Raw genomic sequence first — 23,261 nt, 5'->3', positions numbered from 1 at the left:
ATGGAGTTCCTAGAGTACTGGTTGTCCATCTAGGTGGCAACGACCTAGGGAAGACGACATCTTTGGAGCTGCGGTGTGCCATGATACAGGATCTGGCAAGTGTGGCCGCAGCATGGACCAATTGTGCAATGGTTTTCTCCCTGATAGTGCCAAGGTTGAGCTGGCGAGGGGTGGCGGATGGTCGCCTGATGGATGAGGCCAGAAAGAAGGTGAATGGGGCGGTGGCGAAGTGGGTGCTGTCCCACGGAGGCAAGGTAGTTCGCCACCCTAGGATTCGGTTCCGAGACAGTCACCTTTTTCGGCCTGATGGTGTGCATCTATCCAATGAGGGGATGATGTTTTTCCTGGAGGATCTGTTCCTAGTGTTGCAGGAGTTAGGGTGAGGTTATGGTGGCGGTGCGAAGACTCTGGGGGAGGAGTCTTTCGCTGTTGGCGGAAAAGAACGGCAGTTTGTAATTGTATGGTAAGCTGTAGTGATTTACAGTTTGATTTGGTTTAGGTGCACTCACCTCCATCGACTTATTGGCCGCTCGACCACTCGACCGGGAGGCAGCGGAATGGGCACCCATCAGGGTGGGAAGTCACTGTGGGGGTTGAGCTAGCACCTATTACCGTTTTGATAGTTTGTAGTTAAATTAGGATGGTTTTGATTTTAGCATTTTAAGGTTAGCGTCAGTTTAATAGAGCCGTTCTTTTTTCTGCCACCATATGCCGGCTGAATCGGCATCTTAACAAAGTTTTCATTTACAGGTTTGCTATGGTTAGGGTCAAATAAATAGCTAGCAATTTTTCTGCCAAATTCAACAAGTCTCCGTGTCTTTATTTCTTGGTATTAGAGGTAACGAATGCTTTACTTAGAATGAAGGGGTCCACCAAATGTCACTAGGATGTTTATCTCCTATATAATTGCCCAGATCTGTGACTCTGTGACTGTGTGGATAACACTGGGCATGGCTAGGAGCTCTCATTGGGTTAGCAGCAGGTCTATCACACCCAGTCCACAGCTGATTGGGCGAGAAACGCCCTCCCACACAGGTTACATCCAATGGGAGGCTCTGCCCTTTGGCTGCTGTGTATTCCCAGTGCAGGATTAGCAATGGGACTGATGGAGCTGCAGCTCCAGCCCCACACCCCAAAATAGGCCCACTGCATCTGCAGCAACATACCCTCTGAGTTGATCGCTCGCTAGCAACTTTTTGCAGCGCTGCGATCAGGTTAAATCTCGGCAAAACTGCGCATGCGTATGCACCGCAATGCGCAGGCGCGTTGTACGGGTACAAAGAGGATCGGGGCTGGGCAGTGGATTTTACAAAGAATCCATTCGCACAGCCGATCGCAAGGTGATTGACAGGAAGAGGGCGTTTGTGGGTGTCAACTGACCGTTTTCTGGGAGTGTTTGGAAAAACGCAGGTGTGTCCAAGCGTTTGCAGGGCGGGTGTCTGATGTCAATTTCGGCCCCGGACAGGCTGAAGTGATCGCAGCGGCTGAGTAAGTCCAGAGCTACACAGAAACTACAAAAAACTTTTTGTGCCGTCGGTTGCAAAAGCGTTCGCACACTTGCAAAGCAAAAATACACTCCCCCATAGGCGGCGACTATCTAATCGCAGCACAGCAAAAAGTTGCTAGCGAGCGATCAACTTGGAATGACCCACAATGTACACAGAAAAAAATCGGTACAGACCATAAAAAAAAAGGAACTGTACCTGCCAAAAAGGTGCAGCTGGAGGGTATGCCACTGCATCTGCAGCAAGTCTCTGCGCCTGTAGATAGGGGGGGAATCCTTCTACTGCAGCATCCTATGTCCTGCTGCCAGTCCACCTGCCCCCTCCGGCATCAACAATCCCCACTCCCTAGCCGCGGCGCAGGTATAGATGTGTATGAAAGCGGCGCAGCGGAAGGCTTTCATAGCCCTCCCTGCGCCTCATACTCTCTGAGCCCCAGAACCTCCTCTACGTGCGATGTCACAGAAGTGCCTCCCCGCCACAGCCACGCCCAGATCCCCAGAGGCCCTGACTCCGCAACACAGCACCTGGGCTGCCAGCCTGGAAGCCCCGAGATGGCTAATGTAATGGATAGAGTGGGTGATATCGCGGAGGGTAATGTCTGGACGCTGAATCAATGTAAAAGGTGACAGTGCTGTGCAGTGCAGTGGGTGTGCAGTGTCACTGACACTGCACAGCACTCTCTCCTTTTACATTGATTCAGCGAGTCAGTCAGTTCTGCCAGCCAGTCATTATTGTTAGCGCCGGTGTCCCAACACGCCGCATTACAGGGAAGTAGACACACTAAATAAACTACAGCTCCCAGCAGCCCTTAGCGCCGAAGCATTCCAGCGCTAAGAGCTGCTGGGAGCTGTAGTTTATTGAGTGCATCTTTTTCCCTGTAATGCGGCGCGTTGGAACACCGTCGCTAATAATAGTGACTGTCTGCTGTGCGAGTCTCCGGGAGAGCCACTGCCAAAGGGAGGACAGCAGCTTAGCTGCTGATAGGAGAAGCATTACCCACCCCTCCCCCACTCGCAGTACCTCTGGGCCCCATCCGCGGCACCCCCACACCCTCCCTCCAACACCCGTGGAGGCTCTGGACCCTCTCCCCCACCCGCAGCACCCCCGCACCCGCCCCTCCCCCACCCGCGGCACTACTACACCCGCCCCTCCCCCACCCATGGCGCCCTCACAACCGCTCCTTCCCCACCCACGGTGGCTCAGGACGCCCACCCGCGGCACCCACACACCCTCCCCCACCTGCGGCACCACCAAACCAGCCCCTCCCCCAACTGCGGCACCCCCACAACCACTCCTCCCACACCCGCGACACCCCGGACCTCATCCACGTCTCCCCCGCACCAGCCACTCCCCCAACCACAGCACCTACTAGGTCATTCATCAGGCCCTGCGTGCGCTGTTCACACCGTTGCAAGGGGCTTCGACCCCTTAACCATCGCACGCCCTTTGTCCGTGCAGTATTTAACCACTCACATAATTATGATTGGATGTAATACTCCAAATAATAAAAATATTGCATGCCACAAGGGCGTGCAAGGGTTAAGGGGGTGTAGCCCCTTATGACGGTGTGAAGAGCCCCCGTAAGGCGCGATGAATCACCTAGTAGACTATATGTACCAACAGCACTCTCTAGTTTTGCATCGAACCCCATGTCAGGGGTACCATAACTGGTTGGTATGTGAGCAGCCGAACATCACCAATCATTGAATTGCTCCCACTGAGTCTAAATAATGCTAATGATGTCACTCTAACCACTTAAAGTTGTCTCTTTACACTTCATGCCTTCTGTGCTTTGCAGCCATGTATTTATATAATCAGCATGATTTGTTTATTTTTGCTGTTGCCTCTGTATAATCATTGGACACCCCAACATCTGGAGACAAGCTTTGTTTTTGTGTCCAAGGACAACAAAAGGAATCTCTTGTGCCTGATTATGTAAAGTTTGGGCTGAAATGCACAGAACATAGCCAGAACGCTAAAGAAACATGATTATTAAAAAATTGCAGATGGATGTGTACAAGTAAATAAATGAACGTCATCAAAAAGGTGGGAAAACTTCTAAGCCACGACTACTGGTCCAAAAAGTTGAAGGGGCTATTTATTAACATCATTTTTACTAAAATAATGTGAAAAAGGGTGTTTTTTTTCCACACCCTTTTTACATTATTTTAGTATCTCCTGCATGTATTAAAGGGCAGTTGGAGCAGTTTTCATGAAAAACTTACTAAATACAAATTTACTAAAACAAAAATGTGAAAAAATACCGCAGTGTGCCCTGTGATAATCTCGTCAGCTCAGGCCCCTAGCAGAGAAAGCTGAGCGGGCACCCGGCAGAGTGATCAGCTATGTGTGTCCGATGGACACACAAGCTGATCACAGTGTAAAAAAAATAAATAAAAAAAACAGTAAAAAAACCCCAAAACAACCATACTCGCCTGTCCAGGGAGCCGGTGTCCACTGCTCCGGTGAGCGCTGCCGGGCGCCGGGTCCCCCACATGCTGCGCTGTGACCCCGGTGCAGTAAAGTGATGCTGCAAAACGGCAGCGCACTTTACAGCACCGGGGGTCACAGAGCAGGAGAAGGACCCAGCGCCCAGCAGCCTCCTGAAGCAGCGCGGACCGGCTCCCTGGACAGGTGAGTATATTATCCTGCCGGGGTGGTGTCCGCGGCACGCGGGGGTAGTCGCGGCGGGGGAAGGGGGGTTGACCAGGTGGCGGCGGTAGCGACGATTTCGGCGGGGGCGGTGCATGCGCAGTAGGACATCGGGGTATTTTTTATGAAAAATACCCCGATGATGCTGCAAAGAGGCATCGCAGGGATATCCCTGCGATGTAATCAATTATCGCAGTGCGAGTTTGGGCGATTTTATCACCTGTCATCCGCATCCTGGATGCGGATGGTGATAAACAGGCCTCTTAATACATTAGAAGCCTGGAAGCTGTAAAACTACTGTATATGGCATTAATCTCCGGGTGTTTGGCCTCTGTATACTCCGAGTAAGGGGGTCATTCAGACCTGACCGCTGCTGTGCGTTTTCGTGCAGCGGGCGATCAGACACAAACTGCACATGCGTATGCACCGCAATGCGCAGGCGCGTCGCACAGGTACAAAGCGGATCGTCGCTCAGCGATGGGTTTGTGCGACAGATCTGTTCGCACGGGTGATCGCAAGGAGATTGACAGGAAGAAGGCGTTTGTGGGTGGCAACTGACCGTTTTCAGGGAGTGTCTGGAAAAGCGCAGGCGTGTCCATGCGTTTGAAGGGAGGGTTCCTGGCGTCAATTCCAGTCCTGAACAGGCTAAAGTGATCGCAGCGGCTGAGTAAGTCCTGGGCTGCGCAGAGACTGCACAAGATCTGTTTGTACAACTGCTACACATGCGATCGCACACTTACACAGCTAAAATACACTCCCCCTGTAGGCGGCGACCATCTGATCGCATCAGTACAAAAACCGCTGCCCAGCGATCAGGTCTGAATTACCCCCCAAGAGCGAGTACATTTGTCGTTGTCTCTCTCCGTATGTCCCCTTCTACTTTTCTTTGATTGCTGCAATCTTGAATAAAACATTTGCATTAACAGAACAGTAACATCACTGACATCAGCTATTTCCCGGTTATAAACCAGTCACAGAGACTCGGCTCCGGCCAACAGACGGGGTAATAGCTGCGCCATACAGCCGCCTCTCAGCGATTAAACCCAGTGAAATCCGCCATAACTCACACCATGGGCCTCTTTGGACCGAGCCGCTGTAGCACTTACAGCAGTAATTAAGGCGTAATCGTATAAAGAGAGGACACGTTATATAATCCTTGCATTCACCATGATGCAACCAGAAGCCAGAAGCAGTGTAAGACATAGGGGCACATTGTGTCGCTCCCAGACAGGCAGTGAATAGCTGCTGCAGTGTTTGCAGAGGGGCCCTGGAGGTCCTGTTAAACAATAATCTTCTGGTTCATTATCTGGGATCTGTGTCACCTATTATCAGTCTCTGTTACAGGCACAGATTGAAACGCGTCGTTTCCAGAGCCTGCCATCTGTTGCAGCAGACCATCCTGGCTCTCCGTCATCTTTATACCTCTATCAACCTGCTCCGTCTGTTGTGACAACCATCTGCCAGGTTGCACTCGCACAGTGTGTATGGCACAGAGGCCCTGTCATATAAGGTGTCAAACCCACAGGGGATGGGGGGATATATACGCAGCCAGGAGCAATCCACTCTTCTGCTGTCCCAGGCCTGGCACTGATTTGGGGCCCCTTAACCCTATGTCATAAACAAACACATAATAAACAAGTAATATGGGACAATGGGCCCTAGGTAGTTGACTAGGGGGAGATATAGCAAGCCTTGGATAGAGATAAAGTACCAACCAATCAGCATGTAAGTGTCATGCAGTGGCGTACCAATAGCCCCCGCAGACCCCGAGGTGGATTCTGGGCACGGGGGGTCTATAGATGCTATTGTTACGCAACTGCCTGGACCTAGAGAAACTTCTCTGCAGTCCCATCCCGCCTGCCTCTATTGAAAATGTCCCTGACAAAATGGCCGCCGCCTCAGAGGAGACAGTTATTAAGGATGCTAGAGGAGGCAGCGGTCAATTTGGGAGGGACATTTTAATGGGGGCAGGCGCGACAGGACGGCAGACCTGTGTTGTTGGCGGCGGCGGCCGGAGCGGGGTGAATCCCCTAACAACGAGCAGAACCTCTGACAACGAGCAGGACAGGCGTGACGAGACTGCTTTGGCCAGGGAATCCCTTGACAGCGAGAAGGTACCATGGGATGGGGGGCACCTGAAACTTTTTGGGTGGGCGCCTAATTTATAGTTACGCCACTGCAGTCATGTATTTAGCACAATCTGTAAAATGACAGAAGCTAATTGGTTGGTACTGTGGGTGAGATGTAGCACAGCTTGGAGAGAGATAAAGTAGCAGCCAGTCAGCTCCTAACTGCCAAGTTACAGGCTGTGTTTAAAAAATGGCAGTTAGGAGCTGATTGGTTGGTAGTTTATTTCTCTCCAATTTATCATTCTTCAAGGCTTAGTACATCTCCCCCACACTCTTGTAATAAAATAGAGCATCCAATCTGGACCAGCCCCGGGTGAGGAAGTCCAGAGGACAAGTGTGGGGTCCCTGGTGACTACTTTTTGGGTCTCCTCTCTGGGAGAAGCTGCTGGTCACATCACTAGGCCCTGCCCCCATCCTGGCCAAATGCTGCGATTCATGGATCCGCAAGAAAGGGACGGGGCTACAATTATGCAATGTAGCCCCGCCCCCTTCATACAGAGCCCGAATTCGCTAGGAAGTGGGAAGGATAGGGAGATGATACCAGACTTGCCTACTCTCCCGGAATGGCCGGGAGGCTCCCGAAAATCGGGTGACCCTCCCGGCCTCCCGGAAGAGCAGGCAAGTCTCCCGATTACAGGGGTCCCCCCCTGCCCGGCCGCCCACTTAGCGAGTAAAGTGGGCGGTCCGGGCAGGCGATGACGCGATTCTTGTTGAATCGCATCATCATAGCCACGCCCCCTGCTGTATAATGCCGGTAATAGCGGCATTACACAGCGGGGGGCGGGGCTTACACAGGACGATCCCGTAGTCACGCCCCTGGCCCGCATCTGACACGCCCCCGGCCCGCCTACGCCACGCCTCCGGTCCGCCCCCTCTGCACTCACATCGCAGCCCGCCCCCCTGCCGAACCGACCTGGCTGCTCTCTCCCGGAGACAGCAGCCAAAAAGTCGGTAAGTATGGATAATACCAGGAATTGCCATAATACCTGGAGTTGCCAGGAGACTGTTGCCATGGATTCTGTAAGCTGTGGGCTTATCTGTACATGTAGAGGCCTTGGTCAGGCAACAGGTTCTAGTGAATGAATAGGCTGCATGGTCTCAGTAATGGGTACAGAGTAATGCAGGCATTCCCAACCATGGGCCCCATTTATCAACAAGTTTCCTTGCTGGAAACAAGTTTTAAGTGGTAAATGGGACCAATTTCTATTTAACAAGGCTAATAGCGCTGCTAACTAGCAGCGCTATTAGCCTTTAATTTTCCCTATACTGCTGCACAGTAAAGTCTATTTAACAACGAGCGCTATTTCTGAAATTAGCGCTTGCTTACCTAAAATTGCTTCGTCTGCTCCGGGCAGACGTTATGGACACCGCTGCAGCGGTGTCCGTCCTGCGCTCCGGCTCCCCCCTCCCACAGCAATCCCGGCATGCATCATGCCTGCCGGGTTGCTATAGTAACAGGAAAACAAAAATGGCCGCCGCGTCCGGAAATCACTACTGCGCATGTGCCGGGAGTATGTATACAACGGCGCATGCACAGTAGTTAGGGCCCCTGGAGAAAAAGAGCATTTGTCAGCGCTGTTTGGCCTTGACAAACAGCGCTGACGGGTGTTTTAACGTTACCGCTCGCCAGCGACAGCTTCAATACTGAATACAAGTAAAAAAGCGCGGCGAGCGGTAACGTTAACTAGCATAAGAATTTTTTTTTCGTTCATAAATAGGGGCCCATATCCTCAAGTCACACTAATGTTGGATACACACCTGACCTAATGGTAAGTGCATACACACTTTCTAATCGTCCACCCGATATGTTGTGCCTGACGTCACAACTGGGCGCACATTTAAAGATATCGGCGTGTATGTGTACCCAGTTTTACAGTCCAGGTTGTAAGCATAGCCATAGTTGAGTTGAGGTAACTTAATTTGTGCCTCAGTTATTTTGATTTAACCATCTGTGCTCAAGCCTGGATATCACTAAAACCTGGACCGTTAGGGGGTGATTCAATTGTTTTCCCCTGCTGCTACCACTAGAGGGCGCAAAATGGTGCAATTCAATTGTTGCTCGGTTTAGAGGGTCTGTTAGCCGTGGAGGAGGTGTTTCTTCTCGCAGCCTCCTGAGGTTTGAGAGGAAATGTGTGGAAAGTCTGATGTTTGGGTCCTAACCACTTCTTTAGATGGGTTTAGCACCGGTACTTGTAGGTGCTTAAATACTAATAGATACCCAAATGGAGGAGCAATTGAATTACTCTGTCCGACACCTATTCATATAGATTCCCTGCAGGGGGCACACAATTGAATCGCCCCCTAAGTGTGATTTGAGGACTGAGGTTTGGAATCACTGCCGTAATGCATACTTAGTTGCCTTATAATCTCCAGTAACATGATTTAAGTCCCCCAAACCACCGGAAGAGTAAGCAGCCCACCTGCATCCCACCCACTAAGAGAGGTGGAAAGAATGGGGTCATAATGACGCGAGACATGGGTCTATGGGGAGAGAGGGCGGGCTCAATATGACGCAATTCTTTCTAATAGAATGATTTGAGGTCCCCCAACGCCAGTCATCTGCATCTCTTTTCCGGGTTTCTCCCAGAGCAGAAAAATGAAAAGCAAGTAAGTATGCAGTAATGTCGGCACTACTACAAAATGGCTGCTTCTGTGTCCGTAAAATCGCGTCATCGATTGGCATTGAGAGGCAGGGGGCGGGGCCACGATAACGCGATTCTCCGCGTCTCACGTCATAGGCCCCACTGTCTGCGGGAGGTTGTGTGCGGCTGCAGATGGGTGGGGGGAGTGGTTAGGTGGCGGCTGGCTGGGAGAATTGCCCTCTCTTCCGGGGGCCCCGGGAGCGCCAACCGATTGTCGGAAGCCTCCCAGCCATTCAAGGAGAGTACGCAAGTATGTTTTTTACTACTTTTAGTAAATCTATCCCAAAGTCTCATTTTTTAAATCAATACGGAGGATACTAAGCTAATGGGCCTAATTCAGCATGTATCGCAAAAGCAAAATCTTTCTCTAACTAGGTGCTTCATCGCGCCCTACGGGCGCTCTTCACACCGTCGCAAGGGGCTACGCCCCCTTAACCCTTGCATGCCTTTCTGGGGTTCAATATTTGTATTATATGGAGTATTACCTGCATTCCTTTGTTAGTGGTTAAATATTGCACAATGAAAGGGTGTGCGATGGTGAAGGAGGCGCAGCCCCTTGCGACGGCGTGAACAGCACCTGCAGGGCACGATGTACAGAATGTAGCGGGTGCGGGGGGGACTGCGGATGGTGTCTGTAGATGCAGCAGGTGGAGGGGGGGGGGGCAGAAGTGGGGGTGGGGCCCGTATGGGGAAGAGTCGGGAGGTGCTGCGGGTGGGGGAGGGGCAGAGGAGTGGGGGATGCAGATTGGGGAGGGGTCCGGAGGCACTGCAGGTGGGGGAGGGGCAGGGGTGCCATGGGTGGGAGAGGGGCAGGTGTGGGGATGTTGTGGATGGGTGAAGGGTTCCGGAGGTGCTGTGGGATGGGAAGGGGCGGGAGTGCCGGGGGTGGGGTAGGGGTCCGCAGGCGCCATGGGTAGGGGAGGGGCAGGTACGGGTGGTGCGGCGCATAGGGAAGGAGATCCGGAGGTGCTGCTGGTGGTGGAGGGGCAGGTGCGGTGGTGCCATTGGTGGGGGAGGGGTGGGTGAGGGGGGGGACCGCGGATGGAGGAGGGTGTCTGCAGATGCTGCGGGTGGAGGGGGGCAGGTGTGGGGGGAGACATATAAAGGGGGTGGATGGTGGAGGGGGCCTGGAGGTGCTGTGGGTGGTGAAGGGGCGGAGGAGTGGGAGCCGCGGGTGGTGTAGGGGGTCTGGAGGCACAGCGTGTGGGGGAGGGGTGGAGCGGAAGGTGCGGAGGTGTGATGCATTGGGGAGAGGTCTGGAGGCGCTGCAGGTATTGTACCTGCCAAAAAGGTAGTTGGAGGGTATGCAGTAACAGGGCCAGGACAGGGGTGACAGGGTCAGAACAGGGTTGACGGGGCCAGGACAGGGGTGACAGGGTCAGAAAAGGGGTGACGGGGCCAGGACAGGGGCGACGGGGCCAGGACAGAAATGACAGGGACAGGATAGGGGTGACAGGCCAGGGTAGGGGTGGCAGGAACAGGACAGGGGTGACAGGCCCAGTATAGGGTTGACAGGGCAAGCACAGGGGTAACAGGGCCAGGATAGGGGTAACAGGGCCAGCATAAGGGTAACATGGCCAGCATAAGGGTGACAGGGCCAGCATAAGGGTGAAAGGGCCAGGATAAGGGTGACAGGGCCAGGATAAGGGTGAAACGGCCAGGATAAGGGTGGCAGGGCAAGGCCAGGGGTGACAGGGACATGACAGAACACAGGGCACGGGAGAGATTGGTATTAGGGACAAAACAGTGGTGACAGACAGATGTGTCTTACCGGAGTCACTGCTGCTGGCTGCTGCTGTTCCACTCCAACCTGTTGGGATCTGCTGCTGGTGGAGACTTGGCATGGCTGACTCTCTTAGGCTGGAGTCCTGCTTCCTCTGCCCGTCCGCATCCCTCCCCCCCTCCTCAGTCACACACCGCAGACCTTGCGCAGCTGCCGGGCACTGTGGTAAGGGGAGACTGGGAGTGACTGGTTAGCCCCCAGGAGATGCTGCGGCTGGAGGGAGGAGGGGTTCGGAGCCTGCAAGCAGCTCGGACTTCTGCAGTGTTACCCGCCGGCTAAAGTGTGTGAAGGAGCTGGGCGCACCTCACTGTGGGTGGCAGCGCTGCAGCTAGCGGTGGGGTTGCCGGGGCTGGAGATAACAGAGGCAGTACGGAACCTGCACAGCGGCAGGTGCCCCACAAAACTGCAGCTAAGAAGCGTGGAGTGTGCCAAAAAGTGACGCTCCTCTGCGCCAGAGAGGGGGGGGGGGGTCAAGCACACAGTGAGCCGGTGCCAGTCTGTCTGTACGGCATACCCCCTCACACACCCCCATACCTCCCAAATGTCCCGATTTTCGCGGGACAATCCCATTTTTTTGGGTCTGTCCCGCTGTCCCACCCGCGGGTCGCAGTGTCCCGCGGTAACGGGGGGGTCAGTTGGAAAGCTCCTGTACTCGCTGTTCTACTTAGCAGAGCAGCGGTGAATAGTGGAGACAGAGGGAGAGGGGGCATCAGGGGGTATGGATTAAGGGGGGGTTCCAGCAGCAGAGCCGGATTAAGGGGGGGGGGGCAGGGGGTACGTACCGTTGGCCCCACAGTTTTAGGGGGCCCCCCGGCTGGAGTAGCTCTCTCCCAGCTCAGAAGCCCCCCCCGTCCTGCCAGCAACAACGGCAGCATTGTGCTACAGTCAGCACATGCTGCTGCGTATTGGCAGGTCTGTGGTGTTACAGGGAGGCAGCAGTCTCCCTGCTTTCTTCTGCCTGTGCGGGTGTGTAGGTGGGAGCGATCACCCCCTCTGGATTTACCCCTAGCTGAGGGGCCAAAATTCCATTTAAAAAAAAACAACAACGGAATTTGCGTAAGGGGGCGTGGCCTCGCGTCCGCGATTAGGCCACGCCCCCAACCCACAGCAGGCACAGCAATCATAGGTGTGCGCAGGGGGGGTGCCTGGTGCGCACAGGCACCCCCTAATGTCTGGCACCCCGATCTCACATGCCTGATGCAGCGATCGCCGAGCAGGCTGATTACTGTCCCCTCTGCGCTGCACCCTGTCAGGACTGCATTACTGACCGGACGCATGGGTTAATCAAGGGTGCCACTGCCACCGGCTTTCAAACTGCCGGCTCCACCTCCATGTACAAAAACAGCGTGATGTGACGTGATGACGTCATGCTGCTCGCACGCCCACCTGCCACATGCCCACCTCTCTCCTTCTATGCTATGCCACCGCCAGCCACTGATGAGGATCAGCATGCAGCCAGCATTCTTCTTAGGAAGACACATTCAATACTGGCAGGCAGTCAGCAGCAACAATGACACGTCACTCATTTTTCCAGCAGCAGTACTAGTCTGCGACTGTCAGTGTCAGTGAGTGGCTGACTTGTAAGTAAGCTGCTGCAGCTTGCAGGGGAAAGAGAGGGGGAGCCAGACCAAGCTGAGGAGGAGCAGTGTAATTGCAGTGAGTGCCATCAGGGGTGTTTGTTTGGTGCACACCACAACATCTGACAATGTATCTGCTTTATTAGGATTGATACAAGGGTGGATATTTTATATAGCGTTGACCGACAATAGATGGTGCTAGACACGCCCAAAAGGCGGTGCTAGACACACCCCTCCGATGGTGCACCCCCTAATAAAATGTGCTGCGCACGCCTATGACAGCAATGAGATAGGGCTCCCCTGTCTCAAGTGCCCTGGCCCCCCCGGACTCATAATCAGCCCCTGGGGGCATGCCAGCAGCTCACAGAGCGCTGGGCATGCCCCCTCATTGATGAAAACGGGGCCCTCCCGTGAAGCCACGCCCCCTTTTCGCCGAGTGTGTGTCCCTCCTTCTGTCTGAAGAAAGCTCCTGCAGAAAGCTGGGAGGTATGCACCCCTGCCTGTGCCATGCCCATACCATCTGCTTCTGCTCCTAGTCTCCTGTAGATTTGGCCAGATCTGTGACTCATTTGACTAACTCCGCCCACTGTTGTGACTCCGCCCAGCGTTAGCAAATGAATAACAAAGTCACAGATCTGGGCTATTATATAGGAGATGGGCAATACCATGTGCACCGCAGGTGGGGCAGATGTAACATGTGCAGAGAGAGTTAGATTTGGGTGGGGTGTGTTCAAACTGAAATCTAAATTGCAGTGTAAAAATAAAGCAGTCAGTATTTATCCTGCACAGAAACAATATAACCCACCCAAATCTAACTCTCTCTGCACGTGTTACATCTGCCCCCCCCCTGCAGTGCACATGGTTTTGCCCATTAGAGAAAGATTTTGCTTTTGCGATTCATGCTGAATTAGGCCCTATATCCCCTGTTTTGTAGAGAGTGACCTTAGATTTTGTTGACATACAAGCCGCTAGGGGAAGTTGAGGATTATACAGATTTCCATGTTTGCTGCAGAGTTATATAGATCTGGCTCTTTACCCGCATAATCAGAGACTGTTTTTTTTTTTAATGTTCCCTCCAGATTTGTCAGTTTCTAAGCTACAAATCAATAGAAAGTATTTTATATTTTAATTAAAATTAATTTTCCCTTTCTCCTCTCTCGTCTCCAAGGACACACATAGCAGAGCCTCAAAAATGGGAGCAGGTTCAGTGAGACCTTCTACCCGGCCCCCAGCGGAGGAGCTGAATGAGCCTCATTCATCACTGAGCGAGCGAAGGCGTTAGCAGAGAGGCAACGGGAATAAGCTCACACAAACCGAATGCTCTGGCCTACAGCACATAGAACTATTAACATGTACAGGATCTATGCATTTCATGAGGTGAGAGGGCGTCCTGACAGTTAAGGCGGCAAACGGGTCAGGGTTACTGAGCGACCGCCTTGAAAGATTTAAATAAAACCATCTTTCATTAGTATGGTCACGCTGTAAATCCGACGCATGACAAAGGCACGAAAATGTCTGGGATTATAATTCAATAATTAAACTATTCAAATTGATTTTTTTTTTTACTTTTTTTTTTTTTATTTCATTCATGACATGAATTAGAACACAGCAGGTGCAGATGCAGCTCTGTTAAATAAAGTTTTCCCTTCTCACTATGAGGCCTAGTTATTAAACAGTGCGATCAACCACCCTGTGCTGGCCACGCCCTGTGAGCACATGACCTCATACAGAGTGGCGGGGGAGTGGCCACCAGCCACCGGGAAGTACAGCACTGCTTGGAGCATCCTCAGGATACTCTGGGGGGGGGGGGCTGTACAGGCTGCAGTGTGCATGTATGAGGCGTCCGGGTGGCGTAACAGCACGTTCCGGGGCACCCTGCTAGCCAGGTGTAGGAGCCATGGGGCAACGATGGTGTCACCCCTAGAGCTCTGTGCAATGGTATCCCTCGCACACCCGTATTTATGGCCCTGGCAAGCGGTATTTACCAGAGACAGATACAAAGGACCCCTCTTCAAAAAACTGTGGCCCACAGGCTACTACTACTAACAGCATCTGAATATGGCTGAGCTAACTGGGATGTATGCCGCGGCACTGCGTCTGCTCTGTTACAGAAACAGGTCTCATCAAATATGGCCGCCTCCTGCGGAATACTGGGGGTCATTCCGAGTTGTTCGCTCGCTAGCAGTTTTTAGCAGCCGTGCAAACGCTATGCTGCCTCCCACTGGGAGTGTATATTAGCTTAGCAGAAGTGCGAAGGAATGTATCGCACAGTGGCGGCAAAGTTTTTATGTGCAGTTTTAGAGTAGCTCAAAACCTACTCAGCGCTTGCGATGACTTCAGACTGTTCAGTTCATGTTTTGACGTCACAAACACGCCCTGCGTTCGCCCAGCCATGCCTGCGTTTTCCCTGACACGCCTGCGTTTTTTCAAACACTCCCTGAAAACGGTCAGTTGACACCCAGAAACGCCCACTTCCTGTCAATCACTGTGCGGCCAGCAGTGCGACTGAAAAGCTTCGCTAGACCGTGTGAAACTACATCGTTCGTTGTAATAGTATGTCGCGCGTGCGCATTGTGCCGCATGCGCAGAAGTGCCGTTTTTTAGCCTCATCGCTGCACAGCGAATGAATGCAGCTAGCGATCAACTCGGAATGACCACCAGTGAACGGGAGCTTGAGGAATATATTTAGCCAAGTATAAACGCTGCAGTTACCGTATTTCCCATGTATTATTCAGCACAGCATTTGCTGTAGATTTATCTTGTTATACAAGCAGATTAAGTTCTACTACAGTTCAGTGCAACGGAACTAAACACAATCAATAAATACCAAAGTCACCAGATTTACCCAGACCTTAGTCCAGGCAAGGCCATAATTGCAGATTTTGCCGTAGTGGACAATCGCGGGTAGTCTCACAGACAGCCCGTCGCACGGCTGCCGTAATCTTATACCCAAAGCAATAACGAGGGCACAGGATGCAACAGAGACAGAAGCTCCGGAAAGTACTGTATATGTAACAACCGTGCAAAATATTAAATAAAGCACTGACAAACATCACGGGTTAATCACTCTGAGACCGATACACCTCAGATGAGGACAAGGATACAACCAAATGCACATGTTACCCAACCACGTGTTTTGAGATATAGTTATGTCTTCTGCCGGCTGTACAGGATACGAATATATACTAATATTCACTTTACGTAGTGCTCCTTCAGCATATAGAATATTGTGCTGCAGGGAGTCCCTGAGACCACACTATAGTGTTCATTACAGCACCATGCACCTGTCATATCCTGTGCAGTTCCTCTATCCTGCCTGGGGTGTTGCTTTCTGCTCTGGTGCTTCTAGCACACTCTGTATCTCAGCACTGTATGTATTCAAAATTCCTCCCTTCCAAAAATTATGGTAATTGGCAGGAATCAATTCAATGCCTTAACATCATAATTGCAATTAAAATTGGGGAAACTTGCGGAAGTGGTTGGGGTCAAACAGGCTCAGTAACCAGTTCAATGTTACTGAAATGATGAACTAAAAATTCTGGGGACTATATGGTTTTTGGAAAGCCCACCTAAGTATTACAGGACTGGCCCATAGGTGTGCAGCAGGGGGAGGGGGGGGGGGGGGGGCAAGAAAAGAGAAGTTCCCTCAACTTCCCTGGTGGGCCCCAGTGCACGATCCCTCCACCCCCTCCTAGGGGTCAGTATAATGGCTGAACTTGAGTGCTTGGCTTGTTTCTATGGAAACTACACCAAGACTATCCGTCCTGCCAATCAAAATGGGTGGTCCTGACTCCTGACATCCCTCCACACATGTCCTCTGTAATGGTTGGCCAAGAGTCCCATCTGTGTGTCCACTCCCTCGTGTGGCTGGCCACAACCCTTGAGCTTGGGGCCCTATCGCTGCATTCCATGGTGGGCCCCAGGCCAACACTGCATGTAGACCACAAATGCTGGCCAGCTTTATTCTTACACTGCAATTTATATCTGAGCTCTCTCTGTACGTGTTTCATCTGCCCCACCTGCAGCGTAGATTGGTGTTGCCAAGGTGCTCAGCTAATGGCTGTGTTTTGCTTTACACCCACCCAGCACAGAGTGATATGAGGATACACAGCAGAAGGCAGGATCTGTGCTGCGCAGTTCACGTCAGTCAGCATTAAATCCTAGGACTGGCCTTAGAAACGAAGGCCAGTTGAGAGTTATGCCAAAAGGGTAATCAGGGTGATTGTGCCAGGCGGAAGCCTCAGTTTTCAGGGGTCTGTGTGTGACCGGATGCATGAAATGGAAAGTGGCTGGTGACATCTAGCCCGGAGCTTCTGCCAAATGGCTACACCGGCGGTGGGGGCCACAGGCTCTAAGCTTATATATCCTTCTGGGGAGGAGAAGACAGGTACACGCCGTCTATTAATATCCCCACAATCCTATTAAAGCGTGCACAGACTTCCCACTGCGTTCTGTCTCAGGCTTTCTATCACCACACAATGCTGAAATCCTCTGTTAACCGTTTGGCCTCCCTTCCACTCCACAGAGACCGAACGGCGGCAGACAGTGAAAAGCCAGATTCACTGCTGGATGAAAATAAACATGGACGCTCTCTGAGAATGATTCTTGGTACCAGACACAGGCAGCCCTTGTCTTACACATCTACAATTTTGCAGCTTTATAAATAAAGTTATTGAACCTTGCAGGCAGTGCCGCCCTTGCTGCATCATTTGTGTAGTGCTTCGTGTTCACAGACTATTAATTGCATCACGTCTCAGGCACATTTTCTTGCAGAGTAATCAGAGTTTTTCTAACCTCTCTGAACCCTTTTACCGTTCTCCGTTGCCGGTGACATGGGGTGTGGTATACTTGCCTACCCTCCGGGAACACCCGGGAGTCTCCTATGTCTCGGGTGGCACCCCGGTCTCCTGGAAGAGTATTCAAGTCTCCCGGAGCCTGCCCGCGTCTACCTGGCACCGCCCACTTCCGGAGTAAAGCGGTCAGTCAGGTCGACTGATGGCTTAATTTTCCACTGAAAAGTGTCATCGTATCCACACCACCCGCTTTACAATGCCAGTGGTGATCTCGCCATTGTATAGCGGAAGGCGGAGCCATGATGACATGATTGAGCTGTCACGCCCCCTGCGTCACCCACGTATGCCAGTTATACTCTTAGCCAGAAAGTCGGTAAGTATGGGTTGTAGACAGTTCACTATTGTCTATAGGAGGGGACCACTGACATGGAGCCTGGGTCCAAATTCAAACTAAGCCTTGTATTTAAACCTCATTCGGCACTAGAACAGTGCCAGGGTATCAGGGTGTTCCGGTCTGAGCTGTTATTGACTACGCTCCTTTCTTGCTCCCTGGGTACCTTTGCTGTGGATTCTGGTATTTGACCAGAATTGTTTGAGGAATTATGCTGTACGACCCCCCCGCCTTCCTTCTCAGTATATTAATCCTACTCTGGGAAGGGGATCCATCCTCTGCGCCTGGCGCCATTTTCCCAGTGACATCTTTGGGAAGATGGCATCGCATGATGAAAGTAAAGAGTCTGGCATTGTTCCATCTTCCCGAATATGACTGGGAAGATGGCATTGGCTGAAGAGGAGGTAAGATCCTGATGTGCGCCCTCTCCTCCCCGGATCTGCACGTTGTTCCCCTGAGAACTACTTTACGGCCACGCAATTACTTTTTTAGTGCTATAATTTTTTATCGGGGGTGTGGCCATGCCCCCTAAGTAGAACACGCCCCCTACAGTGCTAATCCCCCGTGACGCTCTCTACGGCCCTAGTCGTGCGAACTGCAGGTGATTCAAGTGGATCCCTCCGCCGCCTCAGCAGTGAGTGTCCTACGGCTGCGTGGATGCTCACAAAGCCAGTACCCCCATTAAGTATTCACTGCCACAACGCGCGGTGAGTAATTATCACCCCCGATGAGGAATAGGCCTTTCAGTCTTACTGCTTACCCTTCATCAGGATGTACTGTTATCAGAGCCATTGCCCCACCTACAAACATTTGATAAATGCCCCCAAATACCAAATATTTCTGCCATGCCACCACATTGTACCGGGAGCCTTAATATATGCATTATTTTGCAGAGTATTTACAGTTTTAATGTTGTGAATTATGCTGTTACCACTTTCACTTTAATACAATCATACTGGTTTACCTTGACCATCACTGAGGTAACTTTTTCACCACATGCCAGCCAAAAGTGCTATATGGTAGTAGTTATGTCCGTCATTGGGGCAGTACGGATGGTGTAGTGGTTAGCATTACTGCCTCACAGCACTGAGGTCATGGGTTCAATTCCCACCATGGCCCTAACTGTGTGGAGTTTGTATATTCTCCCCGTACTGGGTTTCCTCCGGGTACTCCGGTTTCCTCCCATAATCCCAAAAATATACTGGTAGGTTAATTGACTCCCAACAAAAATGAACCCTAGTGTGAATGTGTCTGTGTGTACATGTGATAGGGAATATAGATTGTAAGCTCCACTGGGGCAGGGACTGATGTGAATGGGCAAATATTCTCTGTACAGCGCTGCGGAATATGTGTGCACTATGGTCCTCATTCCGAGTTGTTCGCTCGCAAGCTGCTTTTAGCAGCTTTGCACACGCTAAGCCGCCGCCTACTGGGAGTGAATCTTAGCTTCTTTAAATTGCGAACAAAAGATTCGCAATATTGCGAAAAGACTTCTCTGTGCAGTTTCTGAGTAGCTCGAGACTTACTCTGCCAGTGCGATCAGTTCAGTGCTTGTCATTCCTGGTTTGACGTCACAAACACACCCAGCGTTCGCCCAGACACTCCTCCGTTTCTCCAGCCACTCCCGCGTTTTTCCCAGAAACGGTAGCGTTTTTCCCCACACGCCCATAAAACGGCCAGTTTCCGCCCAGAAACACCCACTTCCTGTCAATCACATTACGATCACCAGAACGAAGAAAATACCGTGAGTAAAATACCTAACTGCACAGCAAATTCACTTGGCGCAGTCGCAGTGCGGACATTGCGCATGCACACTAAGCGGAAAATCGCTGCGATGCGAAGAAATTACCGAGCGAACAACTCGGAATGACCACCTATATGAATAAACAAATAAATAATAATACTAGGGAGAATAGCACCCATACCATGCTAGGGTTGACCATCAAACATCATTGATTAGCAACAATTGATGGTCTGATTTGATGGCGTTTTTTGCACTAGGTGCTTAACGCACCGCCCGGCAGCGGCTTTGACTGATGGGTTTCAAGCGACAACATAAACAAATGCTAAACCGTCCATCCGCCGATAATCGACAGCTTCGGAAAAACCAGGTGTAGGATTGAAGCAACTAAACCGCGCAGGCCACTAGCACGCAAGTGATATGTGACTGTCAAAGGATCATGGGAATTGATATAAAAGGTGAATATAATTTACAATACAAGATATATATTACAAGTTTTATGTAGTGGATTTTTATAATTGTGAAATGACATTTATAATACAGTATATTTATACTTTATAATATCATATATTTAGCTGTGCAAATAGCCATATTAACTATCTAAATATGATTATGGTCACATTTTATAATCTGTCTCTCTCTCTCTCTCTCTCTCTCTCTCTCTCTCTCTCTCTCCGCCTGGTGTGTGTAACTGTGGCAGTCCTCTGTAAATACTTTAAAAGAGACACACTTATAAGTAACTCTAGTAGTTTAAAAAGAAAGAAAACTGCTGCGACTATAGGGCCTAATTCAGATCTGATTGCAGCAGCAAATTTATTAGCTAATGGACAAAAGCATGGGGGGGGGGGGGTGATTCAGAGTTGATCACAGCAGCAACTTTGGCCCTCATTCCAAGTTGTTCGCTCGCTAGCAGATTTTAGCAGATTTTAGCAGCATTGCACATGCTAGGCCGCCGCCCTCTGGGAGTGTATCTTAGCTTAGCAGAATTGCGAATGAAAGATTAGCAGAATTGCGAATAAATAATTCTTAGCGGTTTCTGAGTAGCTCAAGACTTACTCCTATACTGCGATCAGCTCAGGCCGTTTCGTTCCTGGTTTGACGTCACAAACACGCCCTGCGTTCGGCCTGTCACTCCCCCGTTTCTCCAGACACTCCCGCGTTTTATCCTGGCACACCTGCGTTTTTCCGCACACTCCCTGAAAACGGTCAGTTTCCGCCCAGAAACACCCACTTCCTGTCAATCACACTCCGATCACTTCAACGATGAAAATTCTTTGTTCGGACGTGAGTAAATCTACTAAGTTTTGTGCTAAAATACTTAGCGCATGCGCACTGCGAACCATGCGCATGCGCATTTTTGCATTAATCGCTCCGTTGCGAAAACCGGCAACGAGCGAACAACTCGGAATGACCCCCTTTGTTAGCAGTTTCGCAAAACCATGTGCACTGAAGGGGTTGGGCAGATATAAAACACGTGCAGAGAGAGTTAGATTTGGGTGGGTTATTTTGTTTCTGTGCAGGATAAATACTGGCTGCTTTATTCTACACTGCAATTTAGATTTCAGTTTGAACACACCCCACCCAAATCTAACTCTCTCTGCACATGTTACATCTGTCCCCCCGCAATGCATATGGGGGATCATTCCGAGTTGATCGCTAGCTGCCGTTGTTCGCAGCGCAGTGATCAGGCTAAAAATCTGCATTTCTGCGCATACGTATGCCCCGCAATGCGCACGCGCGACGTACGGGTACAAAGCCCGTTGTGGTTGTGCACAGGTTCTAGCGAAGTTTTCAGTCGCACTGACGGCCGCGAGAAGATTGAGAGGAAGGGGGAGTTTCTGGGTGTCAACTGACCGTTTTCATGGAGTGTTTGCAAAAACGCAGGCTTGGCTGAAAAAACGCAGGCGTGGCTGGGCGTTCACTGGGCGGGTGTATGACGTCAAATCTGGACACAATTAGGCTGAAGTGATCGCAAGCGCTGAGTAGGTACAAACTTTTTGCAGAGCTCGGCTGCACAGGCGTTCGCACTTCTGCTAAGCTAAAACACACTCCACAGTGGGTGGCGCCATAGCGTTTGCACGGCTGCTAAAGCTAGCTAGCGAGCGATCCACTCGGAATGACCCCCATGGGCCCTCATTCCAAGTTGATCGCTCGCTAGCTACTTTTAGCAGCCGTGCAATCGCGTAGTTGCCGCCCACAGGGAGTGTATTTTCGCTTTGCAGAAGTGCGAACGCCTGTGCAGCAGAGCGCCTGCAAACACATTTTGTGCCGAACAAGACCGGCCCTGTAGTTACTTATCCTGTGCGATGATTGCTGCGACGAATGACACGGTAATGACGTCAGATACCCGCCCAGAAAACGGTCAGTTGACACCCAGAAACTCCCACTTCCTGTCAATCTCCTTGCGTTCGGCTGTGCGATTGGAATCGTCGCTAGAACCTGTGCAAAACCACAAAGGACTTCGTACACATATGCATTGCGGTGCATACGCATGCGCAGATTAGCCATTTTTTTTCACTGATCGCTACACAGCGAACAACTCGGAATGACCCCCATGCTGTTGCCCATTAGCTAACAAATTTGCTGCTGAGATCAGGGGGGTCACTCCGAGTTGATCGCTCGCTAGCTACTTTTTGCAGCCGTGCAGACGCATAGTCGCCGCCCACCGGGGAGTGTATTTTTGCTTTGAAAGTGTGCGAACGCCTGTGCAGCCGAGTGGGTACGAAAACAGTTTGTGCAGTTTCTGAGTAGCTCTGAACTTACTCAGCCGCTGCAATCACTTCAGCCTGTCCGGTCCCGGAATTGACGTCAGACACCCGCCCAGCAAACGCTTGGACACGCCTGCGTTTTTCCAACCACTCCCAGAAAACGGACACCCACAAACGCCTTCTTCCTTTCAATCTCCTTGCGATCGGATGTGCGAATGGATTCTTAATTAAATCCATCACCCAGCAACGATCCGCTTTGTAGTACCTGTATAACGCGCCTGCGCATTGCGGTGCATATGCATGCGCAGTAGTGACCTGATCACTGCGATGCGAAAAATGTCAGCGAGCGATCAACTTGGAATGACCCCCCAGATCTGAATTAGGCCCGTAGCTTGAAAGGCAGCTGTACTCTAGATGCCATACTGGTGCACTAAAAGGCATCAGTACCTGCAGGTGTCTGTTACGGAGGGGCAGATTTACTAAGCCTTGGAGAGAGATAAAAGTGGAGTGAGATAAAGTGCCAACCAATCAGCTCCTGTCATTTTCAAACACAGCCTGTAGCATGGCAGTTAGGAGCTGATTGGCTGATACTTTATCATTCTCCACATTATCACTCTCCCCCTGAGAACTGTACATCTCTAGACTTGCATTTATTCTATAGATTTGTTGAGTCCGTGCTGGTTAGTAATACAATAACAAGCATATTATACACACCATCATGACCATATGGGATTTGATTGGCTGCCGTCTCACCAACATTAGTTCAGCCCACAAAATGGCTGCTTCCACTGCATATAGGCGACTGCTCGGTGTACGTTGTAAGAGCATAATCTTTGTTATCACTTTCTGTTATTATTCAAAGCTATGAATTAGCAAAGAGGTCAAATAAACCGAAGGGGACAAACGAGGCAGGATACGTTTCCTTTAAAGAAGCCTCAATAAACAAATGCAGCAGAGTAAGCCCAGTCCAAATGCATTAACGTCAAGCCACATAACTGTCCTTTGATCTAATCTGCTGTCAGCGAGAGAAGAGGAGCGTTAACGACAAGCTGGGGCGGGTCGGAGCACCCGTCAGTCACACAAGGAAATTCTGTGTCCTTTGGGAACGTAACGCGTCAGCCTGAAATTTGCAGAAACTCTGATTCCCCCTTTTATTTATCAGAATGATTTGCAATTTATTTCGTTTACTGACCCCTCTCTCTGGGACGTATTTATCACAATCTGCATCTCCGTCTCCACGTGAAGTAAAATATTGTGTTGCATCATAGCAAACGACTCTTCAAACTTATTATTTTACCTCTATTCACCTCTATTACATTCAGCATAAAATGTCAGCACCA

The 23,261-nt window shown here is 51.0% G+C and overlaps 1 protein-coding gene and 1 long non-coding RNA gene across 2 annotated transcripts in view; one reads left to right on the top strand and one right to left on the bottom strand.

Annotated features, from left to right (window-relative positions):
• The window catches only part of PTN (pleiotrophin), a 117,904-nt gene that overhangs the window by 91,841 nt on the left and 2,802 nt on the right, over nt 1-23,261 (bottom strand). The window lies entirely within an intron of this gene.
• On the top strand, nt 6,132-16,905 carry LOC134935759 (uncharacterized). The gene is made up of 3 exons (XR_010180390.1): nt 6,132-6,271; nt 13,457-13,665; nt 16,814-16,905. It is a non-coding gene; the product is annotated as an uncharacterized LOC134935759 (long non-coding RNA).

This window comes from Pseudophryne corroboree, chromosome 6 (assembly GCF_028390025.1).
Source record: "Pseudophryne corroboree isolate aPseCor3 chromosome 6, aPseCor3.hap2, whole genome shotgun sequence".
Classification (NCBI taxonomy): domain Eukaryota; kingdom Metazoa; phylum Chordata; class Amphibia; order Anura; family Myobatrachidae; genus Pseudophryne; species Pseudophryne corroboree.
Note: the sequence above shows the minus strand (reverse complement) of the source record. Positions and strands in the feature narration are given on the sequence as shown.